At 45.3% G+C, this 17,877-nt stretch overlaps 1 protein-coding gene across 1 annotated transcript in view; it reads left to right on the top strand.

The window, feature by feature from the left end:
• The first annotated feature begins 517 nt into the window (after positions 1–517).
• The window catches only part of NDRG3 (NDRG family member 3), a 96,731-nt gene continuing 79,371 nt past the window's right edge, over positions 518–17,877 (top strand). The window contains exon 1 of the mRNA XM_049779290.1: positions 518–539. The gene's annotated coding sequence lies outside the window, so the exon portion shown is untranslated. The remainder of the gene's footprint in view (positions 540–17,877) is intronic.

Consider the following 17,877-nt stretch of genomic DNA (forward strand, 5'->3'; position numbering starts at 1 on the left):
AATCTGGAGCCCTAAGTCTTGGGTTCTGGGTCTAAGAAGAGTTGCTCTGTTCGTCAACATTTCCTAAACACTCCTCGCGTGCCAAACCCTGCGCTAGACGCCATGAAACCCGGAATAGATCTCCAGCCGATTCAAAAAGGGGGGACCGGCTCGAGCCCTCCAGGAGGCTGCCCAGAGGCTTCCCTAGGGCTGGGGCTCGGCGGAAGGGGCGGGCGGAGGCCAGCCAGACGCAGCCCTCGAGCAGCCCCGCCCTCACGCCCCGCGCTCCTCGAAGGCGCACGGAGGAGCCTCCGCAAGCAAGCAAAACTACAACTAAGATGGCTCCTGCCGTGTCCTCCCTCCGCGGCCGCCATCTGTTCTGTAGTTCCCGGGGCGAGCGGCCGCACTGCGCCGGCGCGGCTCGACACCGTGAACGCGCATGCGTCACCACGGCGGCACCCCCGCCGCCCCCGCCCCTCGCTCCGCGCCGCCGCTGCTACAGCCACCGCCACAGCCACAGCCACAGCCGCGGCCGCGCTGACGGCGGAACCTGCGCCCAGGTGAGCGAGCTGGCGAGCATGCGAGGGGCTGAGGGGCGCCCGGCTGTGCGCCGCCGGCGGGGGGCGTCCCTGCCCGGTCTCCGTGCGCGGGGCTCGCGCTGCCGGGTGGGGTCTCTCTCCCTCCGGGTCTCCCCTTCGCCTGGCGTTCCCGAGCCCCTGTGCAGGCTGCGGCGGCTCTGCCCGGTGGGCCTCGGGGCCGAAGCGCACGGGCCCCGGCCCGGCCCGGGATGCGGCGGTGCGTGGTGAGCGCGCGGCCCGCGCAGCCCAGAGCATCCTGGCCGGAGCCCTGCGCCGGTCCTGCGACGCACTGGGGGGCCGCGGCTGCTCGGCCCCACTGGGCCGGGGAGGAAACTGAGGCACCGCGCGGAGGAGCCAGCCCGGGCTCAAGGTCAACGGGAGGGACTCGCTCTCTGACCTCGGGCTCCCGGGTTCTTCCGTCCCGCACAGGTGGGGTTTTGATCTGGCCGCACCTCTGGGGGAATTAAAAATTAATTTTGTAGAACCCATTCGTCATCTGGGAGTTCGCTTTTGGGGCGTCCTAAAACTCGTCTGTAAAAACTGTTTTTTTTTTTTTTTTTCTTCTATTAGTGGCGGACATGAACGATGAGGGGTTGCTGTATCGATGACAACAATAGTTGGCTATTAATACTCTCTAACGTTGGTCCAGTGCATGCAGAGGGCCAAGGGTTCCTCATGAAGCTTTTCGTGCAGATTTTCTTCCCAGGTTCTTTTCTGCAGCCTTTTTTTTTTTTTTTTTCCCTTCTTCTGCAGAGCTGGTGTCTTTGTCACAGGTAGACCCGGAGCCTCCTGGGTTAGGAAAGCAAGGAAGCTCTCCTGTGGTGATTAACTGGCAGAGCAGAGCAGAGCAAGCCGCTAAGCCTCATCTGCCTGCATCCAGATTTTCCACCTTGCTTGGCCTCCGGAGGATAAAATTAGCCTCCCCTTCCTTGGCTGCTAGCACAGGACTGGGTTTGCTTGAGCGGGTTGGATTTGGAGGTGACAGAGCAGATCTGGCCAGCACTCACCTCATTCTGTGGCTTTCTGGCTCTGTTTCAGTTCTGGAAAAAGTCAAAAGAGACAGCATTGACAAAGTGGTGCTGAATGTGAGACACCGCCTTGATTTAAAGGCCAAAAGGAACAGCTATAAAAATATGTAATGTCTTGTCCCCAAAATAACTTCCTGCAAAATCTTTTTTCCCCCTTTCCTTAGCAAATCCTCCTACATACTTCAAAACCCCACTAATCCACCACCATCTCTGTGAAGCCCCCTTTGCTCGATTTTTCCTAGTGAGAACACACAGAGACTCCCATTCTTATGCACAGGAGGGTAAGAGGCTCAGTCTTCTTCCCTTGGGGTCCTTAGCTTCTTGAAGTCAGGGGCCATCTTTGCAAACCCCCATTGCCAAGCCCATGGTAGGTCTCTGAATTTTCACTGTTCCTTTTCTTTATTGGAGGACTCAAGTCTTCCTTCTGTCTCTCCTTCTTGCCCTTCAGGTTTTTATGTTGACCCTTTGGACTCAACTTCTGAATCTCTTAAGCTCTCATATATCTCTAGTCTACCCTGCTGTTTTAGAAAATTTGCCTATAAGGATTCTATATAAAGAAGCCTGTTTATCTCAATCTGGAACTAGTATGTGCTACTTGAGTACAGGACAGTTTTTATTTGCATGCATTATTTGCAGCAAGGTAACCTCATGATATTTCAGTGATTAGTCTGATCCTGAATCCATATAAGATTGATTTTATTCTTTTACCTTCGGTGGTTGACTGCCCCGATGCTGTCCAAGTAACTGATCCAATAAACAATTTCTTTCTTTCCTTTTTTTTTTTTTTCTTCCGGTTTTTGGTTTTTGGGTCACACCCGGCGGCGCTCAGGGGTTACTCCTGGCTCTACGCTCAGAAATCGCTCCTGGCAGGCTCGGGGGACCATAAGGGATGTTGGGATTCGAACCACTGTCCTTCTGCATGCAGGGCAAATGCCTTACCTCCATGCTATCTCTCCAGCCCCACCATTTTCCATTCTTAGTATTTATATTTAAATATAAAATATAAAAACATTTTATATTTAAAAGGGCCCTTTGGGAGGTAACCAGTTTGTACATCCGTTTTGTATACTGAAGAGGCATTTGTTTATTTTGGATTTTGGACCATACCGGCCTGTATTTTGTGATGTTCAGGTATTACTCTTGGTGGATCTAGGGTACTATATGTGATACTGGTGATTGAATCCTGATTAGCTGCATGTAAGACAAACTCCCTAACAATACTGTACTATCTCTCTGGCCCCTAAATGAGGCTTTTCAATTTCTTTCCAGAAATTTTCTGCAGTTGCATTGTTTATTCCATGTATGATGCTGAGAATGGTATGGTTGGAGGATTCAGAGGAATGAAAACTCGTATTTAAAGAGTTTATTAGCTAACTGTGAATCCATATTGAACTATAAACTTCATGGCAAATTTTAAAATAACTTATAACACTGTAAGCAAAACAGTATGAATGCTAAACAGGGTAAGATATTCCAACATGGAACATATTATAAAACCATATAATTTTAGACTAAAAAGGAAGCATAAAGTCTTTGAGTTTGTTTTTCTTGTATCAGTATTCAGGAATCACTCCTAGAGATGTTAAAGGATTCTTGTGGGTGTCAGGGACGCAACCCAGGTTGGCCACATGCAAGGCAAACATTCTACCTTCTGTACTATTGCTCCATCCCTCAAATTTTTACATTTAAACATCATTTACAAACTGATGCCTGAGAATTGAACTTGTCCAAGGTCACGGCATACACAACTTTTTGTTTTTCTTTTTGTTTTTGAGCCACACCTGGTGACACTCTGGGTTTACTCCTGGCTATGTGCTCAGAAATCGCTCCTGGCTTGGCGAACCATATGGGATGCTGGAGATCCAACCATGGTCCATCCTAGTTTAGTGCGTGCAAGGCAAATACCCTACAGCTTGCGTCACTGCTCTGGCCCCAGCAGCCACAACTTGAAATTCTAGACTTTGGGTTTGAATCTGGACCCTTAAATATGCAAATCATTTATTCTACCACTGAAGTCATTCCTCCCCCCCCCCCCCATTACAAACCTTTTAATCCAGTTAGGGTCTATCAGTATCTTTTTCATTAAATTCATCTCTTAAAGACATTAACCAGAAGCTTGATCAAAATTCTATTTATTAGAACAAGATTGAAGAAACTATGAAGGTGTGATTTATGTCTTTAAGGGGTTTCTAATCTGTTTTTGGAATAATAAAGAGCTGCTTTCTAACATTTGAGACAGCCTGTACCTAATTGTTTAATTGTGTGGTAGACTAGGTGTGTTTTAGGAGTTGGGAAGGGCAAGAGAGATCTTTCTGAGCCACTGTAATATAAGTACTTCAGGAGGAGTTAGGATTTTCTAGACTTTGATAGATTGGTAGGGTCAGAAAGCAATTTGGAGCAGGGCAGTAAAACAAGATAACAATGCCTGCTGTGTTTAAGGAACAGTGGAAGAAAACTGGCTTGACTAGGGTAGCTTAACTGAAGTAGAGCAGTGGTTTTTTAGTACAAGTCAGAATATTGCCCATGATATGAAAATCCAGAGAGTTTAAAATGCAGATTGTGGTACATCCGATTTTCTGATTCTGTAGGACTGGAGTAGGCCTAAAAGCATTTTTTTTTTTTTTTTGGTCAGGGATTTGGTTGTGAATCTACACTTGGTGGTTCTTGGTAGCAGTTCTTGGCTCTTTGCTTGGGCGTTGATCTTGGCAGAACTCTGGGAACCATGAGGTGCTGCCTGGAGATCAAAGGGGTCACCTGCATGCAAGACAAGCACCCATTGAGCTATCTCTGTGGCCTGGAGGAAGTTTTGTGTTTTATATTCTTTGGGGGCAGACTCTCTTGACAGTTATCAGGGGCTGATTCTGGCTCTGTGCTCTGGGATTGTTCTTGGTATCTTGGGGGACCACATGAGCCACAAATTGAACCTGGGCTTCCCGTGCACAAAGCACATGCTCAACCTCTATTTAACCCAGGCCTCATTTTATTAATCTGTTAAATTGGAAGGATAACAAATTGGGAAGTTGGGAAATAAAATACAATATTAAATAGATAAAATATTTATCATGGTATTTGGCATAGAATACATGCCCTTAATTAAAGTAAACATCTTAGGATTCTCATTTGTCCTTTACCTTCACTCAGGCTGCCTTACAGAACAAATTGGTTTTAGGGGTTCTGCATTTCAGGTGGTAACCTGAGCCCATTCCAAGAACACATACTAGGTTCTCCTCAGCTGTAGTTTTCCTTGTGTCTCGAGGTGCATCCTTAAAGAATAGAGGTGGGAGGGCAGTGTTTCTGCTTTTAGGATTATTCTCAGCATGACCCCCATTTTAGAACTTTGGCTGGTTGGTGGGCATCTGGAATTAACAAGGAGACCTTAAGAACCATGTTTTGGGGGCCGGAGAGATAGCATGGAGGTAAAGCATTTCCCTTTCATGCAGAAGGACAGTGGTTCGAATCCCGGCTTCTCATATGGTCCCCTGTGCCTGCCAGGGGTGATTTCTGAGCGTAGAGCCAGAAGTAACCCCTGAGAGCGCTGAAAAAAAACCAACAAAACAAAACGCTGTTTTGTTGGCTGCTTTCTAGTACCCAGTACCCAGGCACAAATAGACTGAAATATAGGGCTGCTCAGATCTCCAGCCTGCAGTCTCTGAAAATTTCATTTACCACCTGATGCCAGAAATCAACAGTGATGCAGTAGGCAGAAGGGCCTTTTGTATAGGGTGCTGGCTGTCCTTACACAGAAATGCAGAGGTATAAATGATCTAGGGCTGAGGCCAACTGGTCTGTTTTTTATCTTTTTTGTCTTTTGTTTGTTTTTTGCTTTGGGTCACACCACACCCGAAGTGCTCAGGGGTTACTTCCTGGCACTGAGCTCAGAATCACTCCTGCCAGGCCCAGGAGATGCCGAGAATCATCCCAGGTGGTCCACATGCAAGACAAACACCCTGCCCGATGTACTATCAGATGTTCTGTTTTCTTTTAAAATGGGTATCTATTAAAATGAGAGACTTTAGTATCTCCCATTAATTACTGACCCTCACCTTTGCTTATAAGATAGCATTTTTGAGAGCTTTCTTTTTCTTTTCTGGTTAAGAGGAACCCAGCTTTACTTTATGCAGTGGAAAATATGCTATCTTTTAAAAAGCCATTGCTTCCTCCATGAAGCTAGGCGATTTGGCTTGTTTATTTGGCTTTCTGGGGAGTCTCCTGAGAACCTTTCCTAAGGGCCCCCAGGAGACAGCAATGAAACCAACATCCATTACCCTAGACACTTTAGGGGATGCTTGTATTGATGGTTTTATGATGAGATTAATTCAGGCTTCCACCCTTGGCAAAACTTAAAAACCAAGTCATCAGATAATTTTGCTTCTGACAGACATAAGTATGGAACTTAGCCCAGCATTTTGTGATATCCTCAGAACCCAGATTGTTCAGTTGTCAGTTCAGCCCTACACCCAACCGTCTCTGAATTTTTTTGTTTTTTTTTTGGGGGGCACACCCGTTTGATGCTCAAGGGTTACTCCTGGCTAAGTGCTCAGAAACTGCCCCTGGCTTGGGGGGACCATATGGGATGCTGGGGGATAGAACCGAGGTCCTTCCTTGGCTAGCGCTTGCAAGGCAGACACTTTACCTCTAGCGCCACCTCACCGGGCCCTCGTCTCTGAATTTAGACAGATCTCCCAATTTTCAGAATTTTCTTTTTGAGGATGAGGACATGATTTTTTTTTTTTTTTTTTTTTTTGGGGTTTTTGGGCCACACCCAGAGGTGCTCAGGGGTTACTCCTGGCTGTCTGCTCAGAAATAGCTTCTGGCAGGCACGGGGGACCATATGGGACACCGGGACTCGGGATTCAAACCAATCACCTTTGGTCCTGGATTGGCTGCTTGCAAGGCAAACGCTGCTGTGCTATCTCTCCGGGCCCTGAGGACATGATTGTTATGGTTCCTGACCATTTGTAATAATTACCTATAGAACTTTTAAGACAGTACTTGGGAACTGGCAGATAATTCAAAGGATAACTTAAACACAGGGGCCTCAAGTTTGATTTCTGGCACCACATTGCCTGCCCTTCTGCATTATGGATGTCAGTGCTGATGTCTCAGGCCCAAACAGCTGGGTTGAGAGTTGCCATGTGTAGTCATCGGCTGCAGGGCACAACTGGTGAGTCCCCACCTAAAATATAATACTGGGGCTGGAGCTATAGTACAGGAGGTAAAGGGTTCACCTTGCATACAGCCAACTCAGGTTCAATCCCTGGCATCCTTATGATTTCCAGAGCACTACCAGAAGTAATCCCTGAACATTGCTGGGTATGACTCCCCAAACAAAGATACAGTGTTTGGCCAATTAAATTGTTGTTGGGGTCAGGGCGATAGCACAACGGTAGGGCTTCTGCCTTGCACATGTCCAACTCAAGATAGACCCCGTTTGATTCCTGGCATCCATATGTTCCCCCGAGCTTGCCAGGAGCGATTTCTGAGAAGAGCCAGGAGTAACCCATGAGCGCCACCAGGTGTGACCCCAAAACAAAATAAAATTTGTGGTTGAATTTTTTTTAACTAAATCACTGTGAGATACTGAATTAAAAAAATTGTTGATGGGCTGGAACGAAAACACAACTAGTAGGGCATTTGTCTTGCTTGTGGCCAACCTGGGTTCGATCCCTGGCATTCCATTATTTTCCCGAGCCTGCCAGGCATAATTTCTGAGCAAAGAGCCCAGGTGTAACTCCTGAGCACCACTAGGTATGGCCTAAAATCAAAGAAAAAGTTGCAAGTAAGGCATTTGACTGTATGCAGTCAACCCAGGGATGGACCCTGGTTCTATTCCCGGCATCCCATTTGGTCCCCGAGGCTACCAGAAGTGATTTCTGAGCGCAGAGCCAGGAGTAACCCCTGAGCGCTGCCCGGTGTGACCCCAAAACAAAAATTAACCAAACAACAAAAAAAGTTGTTGATAGTTGACTTTTGGTCATAGAATATTACAACATCCATTTATCCCTTCATCAGTGCTTATTTCCCACCACCACAAATTGGGTTTTTAGAATTGAGGCCTGGGTATTGATGGCCTTCAAAGCTCCTCGGGTCTTCTGTTGTTGTTGTTGTTGTTGTTTGTTTTTTTGGGTCACACTCAGTGGCATTCAGGGATTACTCCTGGCTCTGCGCTCAGAAATTGCTCCTGGCAGGCTCGGGGACTATATGGGGTGCTGGGATTCGAACCACCATCCCCCCTTCTGCATGCAAGACAAATGCCTTACCTCAATGCTATCTCTCTGGCCCCTAAAGGAGGTTTTTTTTTTTAAGGGGGGGGAGGGTTTGGGTCACACCCTGTGGTGCTCAGTGGTTACTCATAGCTCTGAGCTCAGGAGTCAGTCGTGGGTTGGCTGTGTGCAAGGCGAACTCCCTATCCTCTCCTCTATCGAACTCCCTATCCTCTGTGGATGTGCTATCTCTCCGCCACCCCCCTTGACCTAAAGGTCATCTCTTTATACCTTATTTTGTGAGCAGATAGTTCAGGAGATACATTATGTGTGCAAGGCAAACGCCCTACCACTGTGCTTGCTATCTCTCCAGTTCCCCTTTGACCTAAAGGTCATCTCTTATACCTTACTTTGTGAGCAGATAGCTAATGAGATATATTATTGAATATCTTGTAAATAATAGTTGATGGATAACTATCTATGATCTGACTGATGAGTATATTCAGCCTTATTTCCAACAAAACACTTTTGTTCTTCACGATAAATAAATAGATCTGTGTTTTACATCTCTTTACTTTCAAGTTCTTTCTGGAATTCTTCCTAACCCCCAACCCCCCCCATCTCACCCCCACCCATGCACTCAGGCTTAATCCTGTCTCTGTGCTCAAGGGACCATATAGTGGTGCTGGAGATTAAACCCAGTTGTTTGTGTGTAAGGGTAGAGTCTTTTTGTTTGCTTGTTTTTGGGTCACACTCGGCAGGATCAGGGGTTACTCCTGGCTCTATGCTCAGAAATTGCTCCTGGCAGGCTCTGGGGACAATGTGGGATGCTGGAATTCGAACCACTGTCCTGCATGTAAGGCAAATGCCCTACCTCCATGTTATCTCTTTGGCCCCAGAGTCTTTTTTTTTTTTTTGGTTTTTGGGCCACACCCGTTTGACGCTCAGGGGTTACTCCTGGCTATGTGCTCAGAAATCGCCCCTGGCTTGGGGGGACCATATGGGACGCCGGGGGATCCGTTCCTTGGCTAGCGCTTGTAAGGCAGACACCTTACCTCTAGCGCCACCTTCCCGGCCCCTGGCCCCAGAGTCTTACCTACTGTCCTATCTAACGCTCAGCCACTTGCCAATTTTTTTTTTTTTGTTTTGTTTTCGTTTTTGTTGGGGTCCTGGCTCTACACTGAGAAATTACTCGGGGGCCGGGTTCAGAGGACCATATGGTATGCAAGGTTGGCTCCATGCAGAGCTAGCTTCTTACTCAATTGAACCATCTCTCCCAGCCCCATTTTATCTTTTCTTTTTTTGGTTTTTGGGCCACACTGGCAGCACTCAGGGGTTGTTACTCCTGGCTCCGCAGGCTCAGAAATCGCTCCTGGGGCCAGTGAGGTGGCACTAGAGGTAAGGTGTCTGCCTTGCAAGCGCTAGCCAAGGAAGGACCGTGGTTCGATTCCCTGGTGTCCCATATGGTCCCCCCTTAGCCAGGGGCAATTTCTGAGCGCTTAGCCAGGAGTAACCCCTGAGTGTCAAACGGATGTGGCCCAAAACCCCCCCCCCCCCAAAAAAAAAAAAATTGCTCCTGGCAGGCTCGGGAATCAAAATGGGTCCATCCCAGGTCAGCCCAGTATGAGGCAAATGCCCTATAGCTGCGCTATCTCTCTGGCCCCATCATCTGTTTTCTTTTTTATGGGGTTCGGGGGAGAGAGCACACTTCACAGTGTTGGGGGCCTGTTCCTGGATCAATACTTAGGGACTGGAGCTAGCAGTGTTGGAGGACCATGTAGTACTAGGAATGTTGGAATCCAGGGTTCCAGTGTACAAAGCTTGCACACCAACCCTTTAAGTCATTTCTTAGCCTTGGAATTTTACTGTTCTTCAAGGATCAATTTAAGTATCATGACCTTGGCAAAATTTTATCTTATTTTCAACTTGCATTAACTGACCTTTATTCTAAACCTCTGTAACTCTTAGAACAAGCAGTGTTCTTCAAGGTGGGACAGTTTTGCGTTACTAACAACAGTGGGTGATACCTGGAATTATTTTCGGTTGTCACAACTGTTGTTGAGGGAAGGTTTAACTAGCAACTAGGTCATATAAGACAAAGATACAACTAAATATTCTACATTCTAAACAACAGCCCCTCATGAAAGAGAATTTTCTGGCCAAAAAATGTTAGTGGAAAAATACTTGGAAGCTCCTGAACAATGAATGCTTCCAGGGGACCTGGTGCTGCAGGGCCACAGCTGACATTGAACTGTCAGCCTAGTTGAATATCACAGGTACACTCTCTGAGCACTGCTTGGGATCTCTCTCTCTCTCTCTCTCTCTCTCTCTCTCTCTCTCTCTCTCTCTCTCTCTCTCTCTCTCTCTCTCTCTCTCTCTCCTCTCTCCTTTCTCTATCACACACACACAGTGGGACTGGGAATATCACACGCACACTCTCTGAGCACTGCTTGGGATATCACACTCACACACACACACACACACATACACACACACACACACATTCTGAGTACTGCTTGGGACGTTCCTACCTCCCAAAAGAAGTGTGTTTTGTAAATGATAAAGTGCTGTAGTTATTATTCGCTGAACTAGTGGTAACAGGTACAAACCAGGCTTGCTGTGAGTGTGAGTGCACCTTTGTTGACCTTCCAGCCTGTCCCTAGGCCACTTTGATTCATTGTCATCTCCAGCTGAACCCTCCAGCACATTCCCGGTTGGTCTGCTTTGTTTGCTTCCTTCATTCTGTTGTGGCTGTCTGACTGCAACCTTGCCAAAACCACTTATTGACTCTACCCATAGAATACAAACTAGGTGGCCTGGTGTCTGTATACTGGAAAAACCTAATGAAGGCCAGAAAAATAACCTAGATCAATCATTTAGAAAAGCAGTACAATGTATAGATAGCCTCTCACTTATTATTTTTTGTTTGTTTTATTCTAAGTAAAAAATGTTTTAAACATTAGAAATATCAATGAACTGGGGCTGGAAAGATAGCACAGCGGTAAGGCATTTGCCTTAGATGCAGGACTGTGGTTCAAATCCCGGCACCTTATATGGTCCCCCGAGCCTACCAGGAGCGATTTCTGAGCATATAGAGCCAGGAATAACCTCTCAACACTGCCAGGTGTGACCCCCAAAAAATAATCAATGAACTAACTTGTGTGTGTGTGTGTGTGTGTGTGTGTGTGTGTGTGTGCTCGCGCGCATGCATGCGCGCAAGTGCTTTTTTGGGGGCAACACCTGCTAGTCCTAGTCTTCTGGCTCTGAGCTTAGGGATCACTCTGGCAAGATCAGTGGACCAGATACTGTGCTGGGGATCAAACTCAGATTGACTATGTATAAAGCAAGCTCTCTGGCCCCTCAGTGAACCTTTCTTTTGCTTTTTGTTTTGTTTTGCCTTGGAGGTACTCGGGACTTACTCCTGCTCTGCTCAGAGATCACTCCTGGTGGCTTGGGGGACCATTTAGGGTGCAAGGGATCGAATTTGTGTAGGCCTGATTCAAGATAAGCGCCATACCTGCCATACTATTTCTCTGTCCCTATCAGTGAACTTTCTATGGCAAATGACTACAAAATGTGCTGAGCTTCAATACTGAGACCCTTTCATCCCTGATATTAGGCCTTCCTGTTGGTTTTCTGAACCCAGTCAGGTTAGTGACCTCTTAGGGATTGTAGTAAGAGACTGACTGACTGATGGGAGTGGTGGGAATTCAATCTTGGTTTTTTGTTGTTGTTGTTGTTGTTGTTTTTGGTTTTTGGGCCACACCCGGCATTGCTCAGGGGTTACTCCTGGCTGTCTGCTCAGAAATAGCTCCTGGCAGGCACGGGGGGGGGGGGGGTGGTGGTGGTGGTGGCAGGGGGGGACCATATGGGACACCGGGCAAACACCGCTGTGCTATCTCTCCGGGCCCTCAATCTTGTTTTTTATGTTTTGTTTTGTTTTGTTTGGGGCCACACCCAGCAGTGCTTAAGTGTTACTCCTGACTCTGCTCAGAAATTACTCCTGGCTGGCAGGCTCCGGGACCCTATGGATTTCAGGGATTGAACCTGGGCCACATGTTTGCCACATGCAAGACAAACACTCTACAATTAAACCTTGTAAAGAATGTAATTACTACCTTGACTGGGAGTTTGTTTATTCAACTTGAATAATGTTTTTTTTTTTTGGTTAGTTTTGGTTTTGGGGCCACACCTAGTGGTGCCCAGGGATCACTCTTGGTGGGGCTTGGAGGACCATATTGGGTGTTGGGGATTGAATCCTGGTTGGCCACATTCCAGACAAACAATCAACATACTACTTGCTGTACTGTCTCTCCAGTTTCTGTCAGCCTGAATGATGAACCAGAAAGGCCATCCTGCTTATCTTTTTTGCCTTGAACAATGAGAAAAAGGGACCAAAAAAAGAAAATGCATATTCTAGAACTTCTTGGCTAGGGAGGGGTCCACCTGACTTTGGAGAGCACATCTGAGGTGTTTTCATGACTGGACAAACCTGAGCATCTATTTTTTTGTTGTTGTTGTTGGTAAAAACACACAGGTTTATTTATGTAAGGTGTACTGTTATTGTTGATGAACTTGAATTTTTGCTTGATTTTGTCTTTAAGAGTATCTTTATTTTAAAATCACATTCAAAAATCTCCAAACAACAGAGGTTACAAAGAGCAGAAATTTCTCCTTTTCTTTCTTTCTTTCTTTCTTTCTTTCTTTCTTTCTTTCTTTCTTTCTTTCTTTCTTTCTTTCTTTCTTTCTTTCTTTCTTTCTTTCTTTCTTTCTTTCTTTCTTTCTTTCTTTCTTTCTTTCTTTCTTTCTTTCTTTCTTTCTTTCTTTCTTTCTTTCTCTCTTTCTCTCTCTCTCTCTCTCTCTCTCTCCTTCCCTCCCTCCCTCCTTCCTTCCTTCTTTCTTTCCTTCCTTCCTTCTTTCCTCCCTCTTCCTTCCTTCCTTCCTTCCTTCCTTCCTTCCTTCCTTCCTTCCTTCCTTCCTTCCTTCCTTCCTTCCTTCCTTCCTTCCTTCCTTCCTTCCTTCCTTCCTTTTTTGTTTTCTTTTGTTTTTTTTCTTTATTTAAACATCTTGACTACAAATATGATTGTGATTAGGTTTCAGTCATGTAAAGAACACCCCCCTTCATCAGTGCAATATTCCCACCACCAATGTCCCAAATCTCCCTCCATCCCACCCCACCCCCACCTGTACTCTAGACAGGCTTTCCAATTTCACTCAATACCCATCAGATAAGGGGCTAATATCCAAAATATACAGAGCACTGACAGAACTTTATAAGAAAAAAAAATCTAATCCCATCAAAAAATGGGGAGAAGAAATGAACACACTTTGATAAAAAAGAAATACAAATGGCCAAAAGGCACATCATCAGGGAGATGCAAATCAAAGCAACGATGAGATACCATCTCACACCACAGAGATTGGCACACATCACAAAGAATGAGAACAATCAGTGCTGTGAGGATGTGGAGAGAAACGAACTCTTATCCACTGCTAGTGGGGATGCCGTCTAGTCCAACCTCTATGGAAAGCGATATGAAGATTCCTCAAAAAACTGAAAATTGAGCTCCCATTTGACCCAGCTATTTCACTCCTAGGGATATACCCTAGGAACACAAGAATACAAAAACCCCTTCCTCACACCTATATTTATTGCAGCACTATTCACAATAGCCATGCTCTGGAAACAACCAAGATGCCCTTCAACAGACGAATGGCTAAAGAAAATGTGGTACATATACACAATGGAATATTATGCAGCCGTCAGGAGAGATGAAGTCATGAAATTTTCCTATACATGGATGTACATGGAGTCTATCATGCTGAGTGAAATAAGTCAGAGGGAGAGAGAGAGACGCAGAATAGTCTCACTCTTCTATGGGTTTTAAGAAAAATAAGTCATTTTTGCAACAGTCCTTAGAGACAATGAGAGGAGGGCTGGAACTTCCAGCTCACTTCATGAAGCTCACCACAAAGAGTGGCGAGTGCAATTATAGAAATATTTTTTTTTCTAAGTGATTCTGTAGCACTGTTTTTGGTGTTTTTTTGTTTTTGTTCTTGTTTTTGGATTACACCTGGTGATGCTCAGAAATTCTCCGGCTCTGGGCTCAGGAATTACTTCTGGCAGGCTCTGGAGACCATATGGGATGCTTGGGTTTGAACCCAGGTTAGCCATGTGCAAGGCAGACGCCCTACCCACAATGCTGTTGCTTTGGTCCCCCATGTAACACTATGTCTAAGCTGTATTCTGTAGATGTCTGTAGTCTCATAAGCCAAAGCCTCTACCTTTTTTTTTTTTTTTTTTTTGTGGTTTTTGGGTCACACCCGGCAGTGCTCAGGGGTTTTTCTTGGTTCCGTGCTCAGAAATTGCTCCTGGCAGGCACGGGGGACCATATGGGACGCCGGGATTCGAACCGATGACCTTCTGCATGAAAGGTAAACGCCTTACCTCCATGCTATCTCTCGGGCCCCCTCTACATTTTTTTCTAATTTCTGTTTCAGTTTTGGTACAAAAATTAAAGGTCAGTAAGTAGTCTTGTTGATCTTTAAAGACTCACTGTGGAATCTCTGAGTGTAAAGAGCAACATTGTCTATTAGTCCTACTTATAACTTTTTTGCTTGTATTTCAACTTAGAAATGTCAATTTCTATATATGTGAAAAGTGAGCGACATAGAACTGAACCTCATTTCTCTTAGATTTTAATGTCATTGTCTTTCACTGTCTAAAAATAACAGTTCCTGTTGTCTTGGTCCTCCCTCTTCAGCCTTTATAATTTTCTTTCCCCAGCATCTAAATCTCTTTTTCCTTTATTTCTTTGACATAGTATTTCTGCCTTTTCTTGTAAGGCAAACGCTGCTGTGCTATCTCTCCGGGCCCTTCTGCCTTTTCTTGTAGCTCTCAATATTTTCTTCTTCATCTGTTGCTTTCTTTTCCACCAGGGACTTTGAGCTATCTTTCAGAAGAGTGTATAGTGACTCCACAATTTCTTATCTGTAGTTTGGTAAGCATCTATACTATTTTCACTATTTTTCTCATTATTCTCACTGCTACTCTGGCTTGGGTTTCATATCTCTCTCTCTCTCTCTCACTCTCTCTCTCTCTCTCTCTCTCTCTCTCTCTCTCTCTCTCGTTCTGTGTATGTGTGTGTGTGTATCTCGGTTTTGGGGCCACACTATTTGATGCTCAGGGTTTGATTACTCTTGTCTCTGTACTCAGGAATTGTTTTTGGCAGGGATTGGAACACCATATGGGATGCCAGGAATCAAACCTGGGTTGGTTGCATACAAGGCAAGTGCCTTACTGCTATATTATCACTCTAGCTTTGGGTTTAATTTCTTTTTTTTTCTTTTCTTTTCTTTTCTTTTCTTTTTTTTTTTTTTTTTTTTTGGTTTTTGGTTTTTGGGTCACACCCGGCAGCCCTCAGGGGTTACTCCTGGCTCCAGGCTTAGATGCTGGGATTCGAACCAATGACCTTCCGCCTGAAAGGCAAACGCTCTACCTCCATGATATCTCTCCGGCCCCCATTGGGTGTAATTTCTTTGAGCCCAACTTGCAATGAAACAAATTTTGTATTTAAACCAGTTTCTTCTCAGCTCTTCTGCTTCCATTTATGGCATTGTACTGTATATAACCCTTTAACTAGAAACCTTAGCAGAACCTCTTTTCTAACCTTGCTATCTTCACAACTATCTTCTGTAATTTTATATATATTTATATATTTTATAGATGTATATAAAGATACAGGTCTATCACTATCTCTGTCCCTTTCTCCCTTGAAGTCCCTCTCCTCCTCACTCTCCTTCCCTCCCTCCAATTTTCAGGGCTCCTAGTTCTGCACTTAGAACAGGGGTCTCGGGGCCTGAGAGATAGCATGGAGGGTAAGGCGTTTGCCTTTCATGCAGAAAGTCATCGGTTCGAATCCCAGCGTCCCATATGGTCCCCCGAGCCTGCCAGGAGCAATTTCTGAGCATGAAGCCAGGAGTAACCCCTGGGCGCTGCCGGGTGTGACCCAAAACAAAAACAAACAAAAAAAAAGAACAGGGGTCTCAAACTCAATTTACCTGGGGGCCGCAGGAGGCAAAGTCGGGTGATCCTTGAGTGCAAAGTCAGTAGTAAGCCTTGAACATTGGGGGGATGTGACCCAAACAACTGAAACAAAACAAGACAAAAAAAGACTCCTCTAGGGCAGGGCCACAAAATGTACGGAGGGCCGCAAATGGCCCCCGGGCTGCGAGTTTGAGACCCCTGACTTGGTGGGCTCAGATGATACCATATATGATGCTGACGTTAGCCCTGGTAGAGTACATGTAAGGCAAGTACCTTACCTGCTGACCCCCTTTTTTTTCCTTTGTGATTTTAGCAGTGTGCAGGGCCCATGTCTCCTTTATGCTAATTTCTGCAGTAAACTATTAAACTATATTTCTCTTATTAGTGATTCCTCTTATAATTTATCTGACCCTGTTCAATCTTTTAAACATCCAAAGTGATAGTATAGTGAGTAATACGTTTGCTTTGACTTTCAAGTAGTCAACCCAGGTCCCCCATGCATTGCCACAAGTGATTCCTGAGCACCATCCGGTGTGACCCAACAACAAAACAAAAAGAAAAATTAAAATCCCATCTAATTTATGGAAAGCCTTTTTAAAAATAGACATGATAGCAAGTGAATATTTCTCTACTTCATTCTCATTATCTCTGTTTAGGATTGTTGCTAATATTCAGGCCTCGCATTGAGGTTCTTTTTTTTTTTTTTTTTTTTTAGTTTTTGGGCCACATCCGGCAGTGCTCAGGGGTTACTCCTGGCTGTCTGCTCAGAAATAGCTCCTGGCAGGCACGGGGGATCATATGGGACACCGGGATTCGAACCAACCACCTTTGGTCCTGGATCGGCTGCTTGCAAGGCAAACGCCGCTGTGCTATCTCTCCGGGCCCGCATTGAGGTTCTTTACCTCAATCCAAATGATCTCTGCTTCCTAGCAAATGTCATGTGTTGCTGGATTACCATAATTAAGACTGATTAATTATATCTGGGATCCTAAAACAAGATTCCCAGGTGATTGCCTCACAGTTTTAGGCACACTGTTCTTGGTTATTACAAAGAAGAAATAGCATGTCACTGAAACTTAAGCTAGCTAGCTAATAATAGTTGGAATTTCATTTTCCTTCCCTGCTTATTCTGTGTTCTCCTTCTCCTTGATTAACTAGTGAGATGGTAAAGTTTTCTCTCCTGGTACAATGAGTCAAATCTTCATTCAAGGTGTTGGAGTTGTTGGTTTTATAGAAGTGGGATAGGCTTCTATTACCTTCACTTCAAGGAGTATGTTCCATAATATGGAATCTTTGAGACACGTTTTTGCCACAGTCCTAGTGATGGAGTCCCTTCTGGTATCCCTGTGACCTAGTGGGAAAAGCAAAGTTTTTAATATTTTTGCTCTGCTACTTAGTAATGTGTTATTGGAAGTTGGAGATGATCACTCTGAACAAAACTGGGAATTAAAAAGAAGTGAGGTGATAAGCATCATACCCTTCAGTAACAGTATAGCAAACCACGGTGCCTAAAAGGAAAAAAGGGAAAAAAGAGCAAGAAGAAAAGTGTCTGCCACAGAAACAGGCTGGGAATAGGGGGACAGGAGGGTAGTTGGGAAATTAATGGTGGGAAATGAACACTGATGAAAGGATAGGTTTCAGGGGGAAAACCATGCTGCTGAAATTGACACTTGTATGAGTTTTCCATCTGTAAAGTTAAGAAATTAAGATCTATGGGGCCAGAGAGATAGCACAGCTGTAGCATTTGCCTTGCACAAGGCCAACACAGGATGAATGGTGGTTCAATTCCCAATTCCTGGCATCTCGTATGGTCCCCCGAGCCTGCCATGAGTGATTTCTGAGCACAGAGCCAGGAGAAACCCCTGAGCACTGCTGGGTGTGACCTGGAGGGAGGGAGGGAGGGAGGGAGAGAGAGAGAGAGGGAGAGAGAGAGAGAGAGAGAGAGAGAGAGAGAGAGAGAGAGAGAGAGAGAGAGAGAGGAGAGAGAGAGAGAGAGAGAGAGAGAGAGAGAAGGAGAAGAAGAAGAAGAAGAAGAAGAAGAA

The sequence above is a fragment of the Suncus etruscus genome, chromosome 9 (assembly GCF_024139225.1).
Source record: "Suncus etruscus isolate mSunEtr1 chromosome 9, mSunEtr1.pri.cur, whole genome shotgun sequence".
Classification (NCBI taxonomy): domain Eukaryota; kingdom Metazoa; phylum Chordata; class Mammalia; order Eulipotyphla; family Soricidae; genus Suncus; species Suncus etruscus.